At 53.0% G+C, this 5,000-nt stretch overlaps 1 non-coding gene across 1 annotated transcript in view; it reads right to left on the bottom strand.

The window, feature by feature from the left end:
• Positions 1–1,257, bottom strand: part of LOC124729134 — a 1,909-nt gene extending 652 nt beyond the window's left edge. The window contains exon 1 of the ribosomal RNA XR_007007558.1: positions 1–1,257. This exon is cut by the window's left edge and continues 652 nt beyond it. This is a non-coding gene — a ribosomal RNA (small subunit ribosomal RNA).
• Between the last annotated feature and the right edge of the window lie 3,743 nt (positions 1,258–5,000).

Below are 5,000 nucleotides of genomic sequence, written 5' to 3'. Positions count from 1 at the left end.
GGTGCCCTTCCGTCAATTCCTTTAAGTTTCAGCTTTGCAACCATACTTCCCCCGGAACCCAAAAGCTTTGGTTTCCCGGAGGCTGCCCGCCGAGTCATCGGAGGAACTGCGGCGGATCGCTGGCTGGCATCGTTTATGGTTAGAACTAGGGCGGTATCTGATCGCCTTCGAACCTCTAACTTTCGTTCTTGATTAATGAAAACATACTTGGCAAATGCTTTCGCTTCTGTTCGTCTTGCGACGATCCAAGAATTTCACCTCTAACATCGCAATACGAATGCCCCCGCCTGTCCCTATTAATCATTACCTCGGGTTCCGAAAACCAACAAAATAGAACCGAGGTCCTATTCCATTATTCCATGCACACAGTATTCAGGCGGGCTTGCCTGCTTTAAGCACTCTAATTTGTTCAAAGTAAACGTGCCGGCCCACCGAGACACTCAATAAAGAGCACCCTGGTAGGATTTCAACGGGGTCCGCCTCGGGACGCACGAGCACGCACGGGGCGGTCGCACGCCTTCGGCTCGCCCCACCGGCAGGACGTCCCACGATACATGCCAGTTAAACACCGACGGGCGGTGAACCAACAGCGTGGGACACAAATCCAACTACGAGCTTTTTAACCGCAACAACTTTAATATACGCTATTGGAGCTGGAATTACCGCGGCTGCTGGCACCAGACTTGCCCTCCAATAGATACTCGTTAAAGGATTTAAAGTGTACTCATTCCGATTACGGGGCCTCGGATGAGTCCCGTATCGTTATTTTTCGTCACTACCTCCCCGTGCCGGGAGTGGGTAATTTGCGCGCCTGCTGCCTTCCTTGGATGTGGTAGCCGTTTCTCAGGCTCCCTCTCCGGAATCGAACCCTGATTCCCCGTTACCCGTTACAACCATGGTAGGCGCAGAACCTACCATCGACAGTTGATAAGGCAGACATTTGAAAGATGCGTCGCCGGTACGAGGACCGTGCGATCAGCCCAAAGTTATTCAGAGTCACCAAGGCAAACGGACCGGACGAGCCGACCGATTGGTTTTGATCTAATAAAAGCGTCCCTTCCATCTCTGGTCGGGACTCTGTTTGCATGTATTAGCTCTAGAATTACCACAGTTATCCAAGTAACGTGGGTACGATCTAAGGAACCATAACTGATTTAATGAGCCATTCGCGGTTTCACCTTAATGCGGCTTGTACTGAGACATGCATGGCTTAATCTTTGAGACAAGCATATGACTACTGGCAGGATCAACCAGGGAGCTGCGTCAACTAGAGCTGAGCAGCCGGCCGCCCGGGAGTGTGTCCCGGGGGCCCGCGCGAACACGCAAGCGTCCGCTCAATCATTCTGCAAACAGGAGGAGGCTGAGCTCCCCTGCACAATACACCTCGAAACCCTCTCAGGTCCCGGCGGCGCGCAGCGCCGTCCCAAGTACTTGGTCGGGTTCGAGAGAGGCGCAATCGCCCGGAGTTAGGCGAGTAGACGCTTTCGGTGCGACCACCCGTGCTCCCAACTGAGCTTGCCGCTGCCGACAGAGGCCCGGGAGCGTGCTGTCGTGGCATTGCCGGCGGGAGACAACACGCGCCACCTACGGTGACCGGCAGCTCCAACGCCAGCGCCACAGAAGGACAAAAGCCCCACTTGGGTGCCGAAGCGAACTCTCCCAGCACAGCGCACGCGCCAACACATCCGCACAGCTGCGATACAAACCACCAGCGAGAACCGCTGGGGCGACCGAGCAGCAGACGGCGTCGCGGCGCCGAGCGCCGGGCGGCAGCGCATCCTCAACGCACACAGTCCTCAATCGGACCAGCACACTGAAGATGTCCACCGCGCTTCGCACCGGGCCCGCGAGGACCTACTTTGGCCGCACGGCGCCGCGCGCAGGGTGCGCCGGCGCGCAGCTGCGACGCCTGCCGCGTCCGTCGGCCGGCGCGCCTGCCACTGGCCGCCCCCACCAGCCGGCTGTAGCGCGTGCGCCCACGCACCGCGCGGCCAGCACGCCGGGAGGCGCCCCCTCACCGGCCGGGGACGGTCCCACCCAGCCACCGCCGCGTATCGCTTCACACCCAGATGCCGTTCAGTTTCGTCGGCATGGTGGGTATCGCTGGAACAACCGGTTAGTACCTCAACCTATCGTCGCCATCACCGATTCACCCCTAGCGAGAACAACCGCACCACAACAGGTTACCATTTGTTCATTTGCGTAACTTCACCAGAAAACGCAGGCGTCCATCGCCATTTGCAACTTCCACGATTATTGCATGCCTGTGTCAGGTGTCACGCCACACTACGTCTGCCCACATACACGCAACAAAATGTGCACGCCTAGACAATACGTGGAAGGTGGCCCCCGTACGTATGCGATGTCCATTGCTCGAACGACTGTCAACCGGCCTCTGTAGCATGTCGCAGATATGGAACGCGGTGCACCATGCCATCACGGTGTGTGAGGAGAGACGACTAGGTCCGAATACATCAACAGACAGCTCATGCTGATCGCCATCCACGGCGTCCGTTCCTCCCACACGTCTCTATGGCGTACCACACTGCAATCCAGCTCTCATAGGGAGACGACACGTAGCTGCGTGCACAATATTTGCACTGTATGGTCCGCCGTTTTTGGGCGCAGTCGTTGTACGGTCACACATGTGCCACGATGTATCATTCAGTACATAAGGACGAATGTGCAGTACAGATTGTGGTTTACGCGTACGACATTAGCGGACAGTTGACACAGGCCGCACCACAACGTAGCCTGAGTACGTCGCATGCGGAGGGCATTGAACATGCAAAGTTCTCACCAACCAGCTTGCGAAGGCAGGGGGCAAGGTGGGGACGTGGGGAGGGGCGGCATGTACGTCCTGCTGCCATCCACATTACAGTGTACAGCAGGAGCATGTGGAAAGTGAGCAAGACTTGCAAGGTGTTTAACATGAAGCGATACACAGGGGAGCGGGGAGTGCGAGTAGCGAACTATATTGCGAGGGTTGCGGGTGGGCAACACTACACTAATTGAACGAGTCGTATAACAATTACAGAGCAGGTTTAGGCGACAACGTGGGTTACGTTAGGCGACAACGTGGGTTAGGTTAAGGCACGACGTGGGTTAGGTTAAGGCACGACATGGGTTAGGTTAAGGCACAACATGGGTTAGGTTAAGGCACAACATGGGTTAGGTTAAGGCACAACATGGGTTAGGTTAAGGCACAACATGGGTTAGGTTAAGGCACAACATGGGTTAGGTTAAGGCACAACATGGGTTAGGTTAAGGCACAACATGGGTTAGGTTAAGGCACAACATGGGTTAGGTTAAGGCACAACATGGGTTAGGTTAAGGCACAACATGGGTTAGGTTAAGGCACAACATGGGTTAGGTTAAGGCACAACATGGGTTAGGTTAAGGCACAACATGGGTTAGGTTAAGGCACAACATGGGTTAGGTTAAGGCACAACATAGGTTAGGTTAAGGCACAACATAGGTTAGGTTAAGGCACAACATGGGTTAGGTTAAGGCACAACATGGGTTAGGTTAAGGCACAACATGGGTTAGGTTAAGGCACAACATGGGTTAGGTTAAGGCACAACATGGGTTAGGTTAAGGCACAACATGGGTTAGGTTAAGGCACAACATGGGTTAGGTTAAGGCACAACATGGGTTAGGTTAAGGCACAACATGGGTTAGGTTAAGGCACAACATGGGTTAGGTTAAGGCACAACATGGGTTAGGTTAAGGCACAACATGGGTTAGGTTAAGGCACAACATGGGTTAGGTTAAGGCACAACATGGGTTAGGTTAAGGCACAACATGGGTTAGGTTAAGGCACAACATGGGTTAGGTTAAGGCACAACATGGGTTAGGTTAAGGCACAACATGGGTTAGGTTAAGGCACAACATGGGTTAGGTTAAGGCACAACATGGGTTAGGTTAAGGCACAACATGGGTTAGGTTAAGGCACAACATAGGTTAGGTTAAGGCACAACATAGGTTAGGTTAAGGCACAACATAGGTTAGGTTAAGGCACAACATAGGTTAGGTTAAGGCACAACATAGGTTAGGTTAAGGCACAACATAGGTTAGGTTAAGGCACAACATAGGTTAGGTTAAGGCACAACATAGGTTAGGTTAAGGCACAACATAGGTTAGGTTAAGGTACAACATAGGTTAGGTTAAGGTACAACATAGGTTAGGTTAGGTTAGGTTACACGTTGTTGTAAGGAAAGGTGTAGGGGGGGGCGGGGGCGGCAGGTTCGTTGATAGTGATTATAGTAAGTGAATGCTTGTGACATGATCAGATTTGTCACGTCAGGATGCACCTTTGGCTTATTAGAGGCGGCGCTCCAATTCTATGCTTGTGTCAGACCTGTGTCTTTGACTCATGTCATTGTTTGTGCGCTGTGACAGGAGGTACTATTGTGATGTTGGGTGCACCGTTGTATAGGACATGTGTGGGTGTTGGTGCCTGATCTGCGCAATGGTGGATGTCGAAAGGGTGGGATATTGTATTTTCCGCATGGACCTCCTGGTCTGGTTGTGATAGTGTGGATTGTGTAATGTGGCGGAGAGGATGCACTGGATGTTGTTCCATGCTGGTGCTTACATATTGTATGTGCGCCCGTTAGAAGCAGAGAGTGGTGCGTGATCAGAGTGGCTGGCTGACGTGTGGTTCCCATTGTGGGCAGACTCTTTCAGCATGTATACGGACAGTTGTATATATATTCTGTAGTTTGATGGCTCTGCATTGATTACTAATCAGCGCCGTGTGTACGGGTAATCTGGTTCCAGTCCAAAATGTTCCATCTGTGTACATTAGTGACAAAGACTCCCCTCATGCAGTGGGGCTCGGTCTGTTATAACTCTTCCGCGTAATATATTTGCCCCACGTTTTTGCGACTGCGAGTGCGAGTGCAACGCGCATGGGGACCGACATGCTGATGGCTCGGTATCGGACGCCGTACAGTGAGCAACGCGATCGCGTCTCTCGCTCGTAAGTGGTACAGGTC

Source organism: Schistocerca piceifrons, unplaced genomic scaffold, assembly GCF_021461385.2.
Source record: "Schistocerca piceifrons isolate TAMUIC-IGC-003096 unplaced genomic scaffold, iqSchPice1.1 HiC_scaffold_1193, whole genome shotgun sequence".
Taxonomy (NCBI): Eukaryota; Metazoa; Arthropoda; class Insecta; order Orthoptera; family Acrididae; genus Schistocerca; species Schistocerca piceifrons.
This window is presented reverse-complemented; position numbering and strand designations above follow the sequence as displayed.